Below are 12,633 nucleotides of genomic sequence, written 5' to 3' on the forward strand. Positions count from 1 at the left end.
ACAGAAATACCTGTCCTCACCTAGTTTCGTGGGCACAGACGTGGGGGTGGAGCCGTAGGCACGGACCATGCCCTTCCCTCCCCAGCACTTCCCTCTCCCCATCCCCTATCATTTGGTCTTTACTTGCTCATTCCACATCATCTTCCACCCCTGCCCCACACCAACATTTTACTGAACCCAGGCAGCTCTCGCACACCCCGCCCTCCCCAACTATGCACACCTTCTTCTGAGTGTGCTCATCACTCTCTCATCTTCTTATGAAAATATTCATCCTTTAAGACTCAGTTCTCTATCACCTCCACTGAGAACCCTTTGCTGTTTCTCACAGCTCGCAGCACCCATCACCTTTCCCCTGGGCCACTCCAGTTCTTTGTTTTTTTTTTGAGACAGAGTCTCATTCTGTCACCCAGGTTTTGTATTTTTGGTAGAGATGGGGTTTCACCATGTTGGCCAGGATGGTCTCAATCTCTTGACCTCGTGATCAGCCTGCCTCAGCCTCCCAAAGTGCCGGGATTACAGGCGTGAGCCACTGTGCCTGGCCAGAAAGGTGCTTTTAAAAAGTTCTTGATGAAAATCATTAACGAAGTTCACCAAGTTTACCAAAATATATCCACAAAGGTGCACACAAAAAGAAACGCATACTGATAAGTGGAATTGCACAAGCAATCAAGAGATTAGCTTGCATCTTAGCTCTGATACATCTAACTACAAGACTTTGAACAAGTCGTTAAATACTTTTTGATTTGACTTCCTCATTTGTTAAATGAACATCAAAATATGTCATCTTCTTATTTTTCTATCCATATGTATATACATGTGTTTATATAAAAATATGTTATATATACACACACACATATGTAACATATTACTCAGTAGTTAGAGATCTTGTGTTATAGATGATAGGCCGCTTCAGGAAATGAGCAGAATTCAAAATTCTAAGCTTCAGATCACCTCTCTTTGCTGCCAGAAGATGGAGCTATACTCAATGGGCAACTAAGGAGCCAAGACTATGATACCTAAATCAACTAAGCTCTTAAGTCTGTAAGCTAGTTTTGTTGTTATTTTTTAAAGATTAAGTACTACATGTTGATACTCGCTGTGAAGTGAATTTTTCCTTGAATCCTTATAAACAAACAAATGACAATAAAAACCCTTGTGCACAAATGGCAGTTTTCTCTTTGAGAGGGTCTCTCTGTCACCCAGGCTGGAGGGCAGTGGTGTGGTTTCAGTTCACTGCAACCTCGGCCTCCTGGGCTCAAGTGATCCTCCCACCTCAGTCTCCCAAGTAGCTGGGACCATAGGCATGTGCAACCACACCCAGCTAATTTTGGCATCTTTCTGTAGAGATGGGATTTCACCATGTTACCCAGGCTGGTCCTGAAGGTATTTGCTTAAGAGCATCCCAGGCCTCCTTAGTACAATGAAGGCTACCCATTGTGGGGGCACAGCCAGTACTCACATGTGTAGGGAGACAGTCCTAGAGCCTGTAACAGTCCCACAGGAGGGGCATCAACGAGCCAGTTCTGTCCCTGACAATATGACCATGTTCTGGTCACATCACTTTCCTGGGTCTCAGTTTCCCTGTCTAGAAATTAACCAGCCAGACTGGAAAGTCTCCAAGGTCATTTCCAACTCTGATAATCAATCAATCTAAACGTATAATATGGCAAAGTACATTAGGGTATATGTGAGAACCATCAAGTTTGATTCTAAGCCCATATTCAGTGTTCTCTGGAACAGTTCTTGCTACACAGAAGCCTGGTTACAACTTGCGTGTCAACAGGTTCTTCATCTGCACAGACAAGTTTGTCAGCCAGACACAGAACAGAATTTCTTGAGACATGAAGTCTTTTACACAGAAAAGACCTGCTTTTCCTTACCCCTGTCAGCATCCACAATGCCTGGACCAATACAGAAATGCCCAAGTGATTTACTCTTGTCTAAAATGGCTCTAGAGTTCCAGCTGAGGCCTGGTGGTCTTTAGACTAAGTAAGGTCCAATTCAGTGTGAAAAATCTAGGGCTTCGCACATGCCAACACTCAAGGAATGTTTATGGAAGAATGACTGACTGAATGAATGAACAATTCTCACCTTCCAAAAGTCTTACGGACTACAGACATTCCAAAGCTACGTACTGTAATGAAAAAAGGTTCTAAGATTTGACTGCATATTTCTTTCCTATTTCTGTTACTGTCCATGAGAAGTTACCGGTGAATGGGTAATATAAGTTTGGATATTTGTTCTTGCCTAAATCTCATCTTGAATTTTAATCCTCAATGCTTGATGGTGAGGTCTGGAGGGCAGTGTTCAAGTCATGGGAGTGGATCCCTCATGGCTTGGTGCTGTCTTTGCGACAGTGACTTCCTGTGTCATCTGGTCATTTAAAAGTGTGTGGCACCTCCCCCTCCCACTCTCTCTTGTTCCTGCTTTCGCCATGTGACAGGCCTACTCCCTCTTTGCTTTCCACCATGAGTATAAGTTTCCTGAGGTCTCCCCAAAAGCTGAGCAGATGCCAGCACCATGCTTCCTGTACAGCCTGCAGAACCATGAGCCAATTAAATCTCTTTTCTTATAAATTACCCAGCCTCGGTTATTTCTTTATATCTATGCAAGAACAGACTAATACAGTGGGTCTCAAGCTCGAATACAGTGGGTCTCATGCTAGAATTATCTGATGAGTCCCAAATGTACTAATAACTGGACCATTTTTGGAGGTTATGATTTAATTGGTCTGCAGTGTGGCCTAGGCATAACGAGTTCTTCATAGTTTCTCCAGCGATTCAAATGTGCAGCCAAGTTTGAGGGTCACTGTTAAGTAATTTATTACTAAATTACTGAGAACCTTAGGTCATGGAAAAGGATTCAACTTTAGATACTACAGAGTTGGTAACTTCATGGCTTCAGTATCCATTTTAAATTTATCTATTTGATAATAAGTCTGATTTTAAAGGTAAGATCCAGCGTGTCCTAAGGATAAATATTTAAGGCTATATGATCAACCCATCACTCCTCTCAGGATAAGATTATGAAAAAATAACATTTCTTAGCAAGTATAATAGTATTAGCAACTAATATTTCTTAGCAAGTAATATTAGTAATATTTCTTCTAGTGTTTCTTAGTAAGGCTTTGAAACACTAACACATTTAAAGGAATATTGTCATTTCCTTCTTTGAACCTTTTGGTAACTTTTTGTCGAAGGGTAATATATATTTCTGTGGACATTTTTTAACATGAGAATAAGCAGTGGGAATCTTGGAAAAAATTAAGTTGCTTACCTGCCTTGGAACAGAGATGAACTGTCGTAGCCTGGGTTTCCTAGCTTCACTTATGTGAGAACACATATACCCAAAGCCACCTTAGAAAGGGAAATCTCAGAAAGCTTATTTCCTGTTCACTGGATGCTTACAACATGAATTTAGAAGTCATTCCTGTATGAAATACTGTTGATGACATAGAACTGCTGGGGTGTATCCTGCAGCTCCCTCGTATACTCTGTACCCCAGGCTGAAGATGCTGGGCTTGAATTCAGGCAGCATCTTTAAAGCTTCCAGCTCTGAACACTTGCATTTATATGAGGATAAGTGGAAGAGAACCAAAATAATGCACTGGAATCTAGGGCAAAGGTATCATTTCTTTTTTCTTTCCTACCACAAATGTCTTTTGCTTTCTCTGTGCTGATACCCACGTGGAAGTGTCCATATTTCACAACTCAAACCCATGACTATGCCAAGCCAACAGGTGCCCTGAATACCACCTACTGAAATTGGAAGACTGCGTGTTTATTCAAACTAGATAATGAAGCTTCAGGAACACAGGCCAAAATGATCCTGCGCATCGCCCTAAAGCTACTGGGATATGGCAATATTTATTTAGAAAGCGGGAAACCAATTGTAAAAGAAAAAGATGAGATGAAGATAGTAAGATGAAAAGCAAAGAGAGAGAGCAGTCTGTTTTGAACAACCATCTAATATCAGTTCACTGTCAGACTCAGGGAGATTGAACGTATACTGCAAAATGTTCCTCATCATTCTAGGAAAGTGCCCACATTCAGAGATGATGGTGCAGAATTGAGTGTTCTTTAATTTTTGCACATCAGTAATTAACACTGTCACACGGTTGGCTCAGATCACACTCAGACTTCAGATAACCAGGCACATTCCAATGGAAGAAAACATCTTTCAAGCACTCATATGTTGAGAATGAATGAGGGTGTTTGTGGTTCACTGTATGCATGTTTTTAAATATAGTATCTTAACTTCTGATCATCTCTATCAGTGTGCATAGTAAGGACAACTCTGTGCTTTGGTTTGAGTATTTGTTTCTGCCAACACTCACATTGAAATGCAATCCCTAATGTGGCAGTATCGGGAGGTGGGGCCTTTTAGAGGTGACTGAATCGTGAGGGTTCTGCCCTTATGAATAGATTAACCCATTTGTGGATTAATGGGTCATCACAGGAGTGGGCTGGTGGTTTTTTAAGAGGAAGGGAGACCTAAGCTAGCATATGAGCACGCTCAGCCCCCCAGCCATGTGATGACCCACAATGCCTCAGGACTCTGCAGAAAGAGTCCCCCACAGCAAGAAGGTTCTCACTAGATGCAGCCCCTCCACCTTGGACTTCCCAGCCTCCATAGCTGTAAGAGATAAAGAAAAGGTTCTTTATAAATTACCCAGTTTCAGCTATTCTGATAAAAGTTACAGAAAATGAACTAAGACACTGCATTCTTTCTTAAGAAAGTAAGAATGAATTTCTTCATAACTGAGATAAGTCACAATGATAAAGAACAGCATGTTTCACTTTGTTTATTTTTTTTAAACGAGGGGTGTGTAATACATATCCACCTCTCCAAATTGCAGTTTTATGATAGATCAGTGTTAAATGCTGAGGTGGTCTGAGCTTATACTTTTATTATATCCTGCTAATAAAAGATTATGATCAAGGATGTCAACTCAAGAAACTTCCCAGTGTGACCTCCAGGGCTATTTGCAAATTCCCAGGAATGACATTACAAATAGGTTGTGGCTCATAAAGTTTTCTATCCCAGAGTTTAAAGGGAATTTACGAAAGCAACTGTGTCAAGAAGGATGAGGGGCCAGAAGAAATCCAGCCACATGGAATGTCCCTGACCATGACCCAAGGGTAGCCGGGGAGACAGAGTGTGGCCGGTGCTGCTCTCCTGCGTTCAGCAGCACAGCCAATGTGCCCAGGTGGTGGCCACAGTCTGTAAGCCAAAGAGCAGGGAGGGCTGGGCCAGGCTGAGATCACACTGGGGCCACTGGGTATCTTGTAGGCAGTGCCAGGCATAAAGATCTTTTCCTCCAAGCATCAGATCATATTAGTCCCGTGGCTGGATTCCATTAAGGTCACTTCTGACCAGTGCTTTTTCAGTCTGATTCACCCCAACTCCTCCAGATTCTCAACCACTACTCGGAAAATGTAATGGAATACAACCTGCCCAGGCCCCACTGCGATCAATACCCAACATGAACAGCAACATGTTAACGTGTTCTCACTGACACAATTTAGAATAAATGTTATAAAATTGAAATTATAAATTCATGGCTAGAATTCTTACCGTGTATGTACTGGGTTCTACCTAAGAATTTATTTTTAAAGAAGACTCTACCACTAAAAGTGAAGAAAAGTAAACAAACAAACAAACAAAAAAATAGAATAAAGGCGGGGGCAAGAGAGTGGAGGGAACCAGTGTAATCAACAATTCAAAAGTGAAATTAAAAGCTTTCTTCCCCACTCCAACTAGTGAAGATTATTACTGACAGATTTTCAAATACAAAGGGAAGATCTTCCCTCAAAAAGTGATTTCCAAAAATGGTAATGAGCTCCTTTGTCCTAAATCTTTGGCCTCTTTACAGTTTCTTTAAAAACAAAAACGAAGTTGTCTAGGCAGTATGGCTCACACCTGTAATCCCAGCACTTCGCAAGGCCAAGGCGGGAGGATCACTTGAACCCAGGAGTTTCAGACCAGCCTGGACAACATGGTGAAATCCTCTCTCCCCAAAAAATAAATAAATAAATAAATACAAAAATCAGCTGGGCGTGGTGGCACATGCCTGTGGTCCCAGCTACCCAGGAGGCTAAAGTGGGAGGATCGCCTGAGACTGGGAAGTTGAAGCTGCAATGAACCATGACTGCACCACTGCACTCCAGCCTGGGTGACAGAGCGAGACCCCATTTCAAAAACATAAATAAAATAAAAGCTGTGTTAAAATCAGGAAGAAGCCAACAGTGTGCCAATGGTGGAGATGTGTGCATACACAAATCTGTCTGTACGTAGGCATCAATGTCTGGCCGCCCTCCTTAAGCCCAGTTTAAAGTCCCACAGTTGCTGGACCCACAGCGTCCAAGTTGCTATTTCATCACAGGTGGGGCTCGGGGGGCACAGCCAGCACTGTTTAACTTACTAGACAGGCAAAGAACCTGGCAGGACGATTTATCTCAGGGGGAGGATGCTGAGAACAGTGGAGGGGTAAAGAAATAGTGGGAGGAAGGTGGAGGTGGGAGCAAACTGTGGTGCCTCCTAAAAAGCCAGCGAAAGCCTGTGTCCAGATTCATTCCCAGTCTCATGAAGCCCCGTGGGGATGTGTGATGGTTAATCCAGGGAGCCTTAGGGGAAGCAAACTCGAATCTGGGGAAGGAAGACTGGCAGGTGTAGGACCCTACAGTAAGGGTGTGGGGCGAGATGAACCCCTGATGGGTTTTTTTCTCCCATGCATCCTTTTCCCTCTCTTTTAATCCTTATCGGGTGAGGGATGATGCTGCTGGTGGACTAAGTGTCTGCAGAGCTAATGTTTTTGATAACAAATAAACACATCGAAGCTCTGCTTAATACAACAGCCGCTTGGACATCACAAGAGAATGCGGCACAAGGAGGCTCCAGCTGCACTGCAGATTGGGGCGAGTGGAGTGGGCAGGGGAGGGGCAGGGAGGGCACAGTCTGTTATGATCCCTGCTGCCCTTTTGCCATGTCCACCGCACGTGAGAGCCCCTTGAGTGGCATTGCGGCGTGTTGTGTGCAGACAGCTCACAGAAAACCCACAAAACTAGGCTTCATAAAACAGAGAGGGGACCCAGGAGTGCCAGGCATGAGGCTAGGCAGCAGGGCCCTGAAGATAGATAAAACACAGTCCCTGAAACCAGGTGGCTCCCAGGCCAGTGTGAGAAGACAGAGGTGTACGTAAACATCATGACACGGCACGACCAATGTCCTGCCAGAGAGCCAGACACAGGGCTATGCGGGCACAGCTCTGCCCTGGCATCTGGCCCTGCCCTGGGTGCGCTGGTGGAGCTGTACCCCAGGATCAGTCTACACTCTGGTCTGGGCCGGTGAGCCCTGCACAGGAAGGCAAACGAACAGAGCACGTCAGAGAGAGGGAACCGCATCAGCTAGGGTAGAGAAGCATGAGGGTGCTGCAGCCAAACAGAACACTCAGGTGGATGGCAGCCCCTCCAAGGGTAGAGGAGGGAATACTGTGAGGGGCTTCGTCACCAAGGCCACCTGTGCGGGTTTTATGCTAAAGGAACTAAAAAGTAATATGCCAAGTGTAAAACTTCAGCTACAGAAAAACTAAAGGTGGTATTTTGTCTTGCAGGGATGCTGAAGTTGAACACTATGAAATTGTTCCTGGGAAACTCTGCTTGGAGCCCTGACCCTCTTGCTCCCACTCATGGGGTCACTTGAGACTTGGAACTTCACTTTACTCCACTTTTAATTTCCCAAGTGACAAGTTTACATACACTTTTCTCTTTCATCATGAATAAGTGGAGAAAGTCAATTTGACCAGAGTGTAAATGCCAAGATTTCCTTGGAGAATGAGTTGGAGTTAGGAGCTCTTCAGAGGTAATGATGGCAAAATGCATCCTGCAAAATGTCAACTTCATTACTCTTTTCACCAACATTTTTTTTTTGTTTCTAAAGAAAAGGGAGACTGTCAGAGAAAAAAAAAAAAACATGATCTGTCTTTATCTGGGGTCTCTTTCTTTGGTGTATTCCTATAGCTCCAGAATTAGAACACCATTGACCGAATACCCGTGTCTTCAGAAAATATCCTGTACATGTCTGAAAGATGTTCTCCTCTTCAACAACAAACAACTTGAACGCAGAATGCACCAGCTACTTGGTGGAACTTCCGTGGATGCAGAGGGGATCGGCCTCAACCCATATCGAGCTCCCATGGGCTCCTCCCGCACACAGCTCCTGGCCATTTGCCAGCTGGCCTCCCCTTTCTTTCAGACACATGTCCATCTACCTGCTGGCTCTTTTCTTCCTATGTTAACATTCACTCACACTTGGACCCTGACAACACAGGATGGATGGATGGCTAGCAAGCGAATGACACTGAAGTCCATCTAGCAGAGTGGCCATTACTGATCATCAGTATCCCCGCGGAACACTGAAAACATAACCATTACCAGCTCTTACCCAGTCCTACTGAAATCCCATCGCCAGGCAGGGGGAACCTGGGAATCACGAACTTTTTAAAAAGTCTGTAGTAACTCTAATGATTAGGCAAAATTGGAAGCCAATATTCTAGCCAGCCCTCCATTTACAGATGGGAGAATGTAGTGAGTACTCCACGAACTCTTAGCTACTCACAATGGCTGTATGTCCTGGAACATAATGTCTTTCTAGTCTATAAAAAGTAGTTTTTTAATAAAGCTATAAATCAAAACAACAAATGATTCAATAAAGAATGTTCTGTCCCCTACCAGGTTGGAATTTTGAATTCTTGGACTCTTCTCAAGATGGCATCATGGGGAAAGTGGCCTCCTCGGCGCTTCGCATCCTATCTCTGACTGTCCAGAACTTTGGCCTGCAGATCCAAGCTCCATTTGCACACTTGCACACAGACCTGCCTTGGCCTAAGGACATCCCACCAGCAGTGCTGCCAGCTCTCAGGAGGAGGGACCCAGGAAGCAATCCATATGGGCCCCGGAAGTGCATTCAAAGTCACTTCAGAAGAATTTCTGGGGTCAAGAATTTCTGGGAAGTACCCACCCACAAGCACTGGGTGGAAAGACCAAAGCCCCATGTCCTTCACCCTGCAGACAACTCACTCCATGGGAAGGGCTGGCTGGCTCATGGCCAGGACAGAATCTCCTAAAGCAGGGTCTCCTCTTACCCAGGTCTAAGAATGGAACACTCTTCTGGAACACAGAACACTTCCCACCTAACTGAAAATCAGCCTCTCTCCCTTTCAATATATATTCACAGATGGAAATACGTACATATATTTTTACAACAATGGCTTTCTGCAAAGCATTGGTATACAGAAAATTTTTAAGAAAACTGTAATGTGTTTCTAAAGTAAAAGACTAGACCAGGGGGCCAGGTGCAGTGGTTCATGCCTGTAATCCCAGCACTTTGGGAAGCTGAGGCAGGAGAATCACCTGAGGTCAGGAGTTTGAGACCAGCCTGGCCAACATGGTGAAACCCCATCTCTACTAAAACTATAAAACTTAGCCAGGCATGGTGGCACATGCCTACAATCCCAGCTACTCAGGAGGGTGAGGTAGGAAAATTTCCTGAGCCTGGGAGGCAGAAACTGCGGTGAGCCGAAATCGTGCCACTGCACTCCGGCCTGGGTAACACAGTGATACTTTGTCTGCAAACAAAATTTGAAAATTACAATTAAAAACAAAAATAAATAAATTAAAAGACTGCAACACAACAACTGAATGATAAAGAGTTTTTAGGTAATAGAGTAATATCTTATAATTGAGTTGGATTCTGCTATTTCTTTTCTTGTTCAGTCCTATGTTTTTGGTAATAACTACCATTTACTTAGAGCTTAGTATGAGCAGGATACCAGGCTAATCACATTTCATTTCAATATCTTATGTGGACAACTGGAAACCCTAGGGGAGGGGCCTATTATCCCTGTTTTACAAGGAGGAACTGAGATGCAAGGAGGTTCAGTATTCTCAAGGTCTCACCGTTAGCTCTGTGGCACATCTTAGACAGAAACCTATGACTGTCTCATTCTTAAGCTCACTTCTTTCTGGCCCCATCAACTGCCTCTGAAATGAAATGTGGATATATTTCTCTACATTTCTTTAAGATGAGTACTTGTCTTCCAGAAAAAAACTTTTACTATTTCTGTAATATTATAATAATACAAGCTATGTAACTGGATTTTTAAAAATTTCTACTGTATTTGTAATTGTGGTCAGAGAGGGTTCTCTTTGGAGCCACAGAAGTGAGACAGAAGCTATGAATCATTAAGATGAAAGAATATTAAAATGCTTGCTAACATTTCAGGAAACTATTATCCTAACATAACTTTCTAGGAAAAAATCTCTTAAAATCAACTATAAGAATATTTTCCTTCAGAAATTACCTCCTATACTAAGGATTCGAGTTTTTAACCAGCTTCCGCATAAAAAGGATTGACAGAATTTTTTAAAGTAAGTAATTCTTCCCATAGCAATTTATTTTCTGTTCAGCAGAAGATTCTAAACAGAAATACTATTTACAATGTTTCAGTTACTTAAAAAACTAGCCATTTATGAGAAATCACAGAAATTCTTCTAGTAGTATGAAAATAGTTTAAAGTCAGACAGCCTCATGGTGAAAGAAGAGAAATAAACTTTTACATTTTCTTAGGAACATTGATCTCACAGGCAGCATTTTTAGATGCAACGCTGCTAAGTTATTTTTTAAATACTCAGATGGTGTGGCAGACATGACGGTGCTGCCCATCAGCCGTCCAACTCTCTCTCCTTTGGTAAATTCTCGATGTTCATTTGGTGAGCCACATCACCCCCACGCAACTTGTGCTTTGGGGAACGCTAACTCTACCTCTATGTAGGAATAGAGCACTTGGCACCAGCCTTAAACAAGAAAGCAATGGCTCTGGACGTCACTGGCAGCCATCTTGTGACCCCAAGAAGGAAGTGACTATGTCACGGAAGCTGTGGAGAGCAGGTAAACATCAGGGCTGAGGCCCAGCTCTTCATCTCACTGCTGTTTTACTGAATCAATTCTAACGCAAGCCCACTCTGTCTCTGGGAGACCAGATACGTCAACCAGTGAATCCCACATATCACTTAAGCCGATTTGACCTTTGTACTTTGTTGCTTATGATCAAAGACATCCTAATTGATACAGACGGCAAGTGAAAACATTCACACACTTCTTACCTTGTTCCATAAGTATAAACAAAAATAGAAGTGTATTTCTAATGTGGGCTTAGAAAAAAATTTTAAATAATAGCTCAATAATGAATGTCATTATTAAGCCTGACTAAAAATAGTAGAAGATAAATGATCGCTCCTGTCAAGCACAAAGTGTGGGAACATGTTCACTGAGCCTCATATACTTCATGGAAACATTCAACCACTTAAAAATGTGAAAAGAACAAAGAAGGCAGAGGAGGATATGAACTCTGGAGTGATTCTAAGACATCTGAGGTAAATGGGAAAGATCAGATATGCTAAGAAAGCAACTGTTTTGCAAAAAAAGGTCACAAATTTAAACCACCGTGAAGGTTACCTAACCTTCAAACAAACCCACTTAGATTTCTGTGTATTAGTTGTCTATTCCTAACATGAAATTTCTAGGTGAGCCACTGGACACACATTTCTACTTTCTTTGGAGATAAAGAAGAGATCCTTTTAACATAGCTTTATAGGAATATTAACATGATATTAATATTAACTTGTAATGGCTTATGAAAAAATAATGTTGAAAGTCATTTTCTCTGTGGAGTTACATAAGATACGAATCACAGCTTGCACTGCCAGTAAGGAAAATGTATAATTTAGTATAAAAGGCTAGAAGCCCCTTCAGAAGAAGAGGGAAGCCTCCATATTGGAGGTTACTAAAGCTCTAGAGGAAGCTCCAAAGCCCAGATGACTAAGAGCTGGGGATCCTGCGGCTCAGTAGGAACCCGCTAAGCACAAACTAAGCATCGGCAGGTGCAGTGACCAGGGAGAGAAAACTAAGAAAAGCCAACCTCTGTGAAGAGGAGGTTTTTAGAGTATGGGTCAAGTGCTTTGGGCAAGGAAAGATTAATTTTGATGGCATCTTAAGATGCTGTGAGTTCTGTGATGGGTCACAAAAAATGAAAGGAATTGACTTTTGGTGTCAAAGGTTTAGTCACTTGACATAATCCTTGGGTTTGGGTTGTATTTATTTATTTGACTCACATTAATGGAAAAAGGAACATTTATTTTTGTTGGGAAACGGAGAGAGCTAACTCTGCCCTGCTTGTTTTACTCAGACAGCGACAGTGCGAGGGACCACAGGGCGGGAAGTTCACGGGGAACTCCAACAGCCCAGTGGTTCCCAACATTTCTGGGACCAGAAACCAGTTTCACGGAAGATAATTTTTCCATGGACCAGGAGAGGGCTCAGGGGAAGATGGCTTCGGGATGATTCCAGCACATTACGTTTATCGTGCACTTTATTTCTATTATTATTACATTGTAATGTATAATGAAATAATTCTACAACTCACCATCATGTAGAATCTGGAGGAGTTCTGAGCTTGTTTTCCTGCAACTAGACAGTCTCATGTGGGGGTGATGGGAGACGGTGACAGACCATTGGGCCTTAGATTCTTTTTTTTTTTTTTTTTTGGAGACAGAGTCTCACTCTGTTGCCCAGGCT

The 12,633-nt window shown here is 42.8% G+C and overlaps 1 protein-coding gene across 5 annotated transcripts in view; it reads right to left on the bottom strand.

Moving 5' to 3' along the window:
• CAMK1D (calcium/calmodulin dependent protein kinase ID) overlaps window positions 1–12,633 on the bottom strand; it is a 449,243-nt gene that overhangs the window by 173,862 nt on the left and 262,748 nt on the right. Inside the window, exon 1 of one of the 5 annotated variants that reach the window (XM_033209187.1) lies at window positions 8,730–8,748. The exons of the other annotated variants lie outside the window; for them this stretch is intronic. The gene's annotated coding sequence lies outside the window, so the exon portion shown is untranslated. Of the gene's footprint in view, window positions 1–8,729; window positions 8,749–12,633 lie in introns of those variants that run through there. 5 annotated transcript variants of the gene reach the window in all.

Source organism: Trachypithecus francoisi, unplaced genomic scaffold, assembly GCF_009764315.1.
Source record: "Trachypithecus francoisi isolate TF-2019V2 unplaced genomic scaffold, Tfra_2.0 Lachesis_group9, whole genome shotgun sequence".
NCBI classification, from domain to species: Eukaryota; Metazoa; Chordata; class Mammalia; order Primates; family Cercopithecidae; genus Trachypithecus; species Trachypithecus francoisi.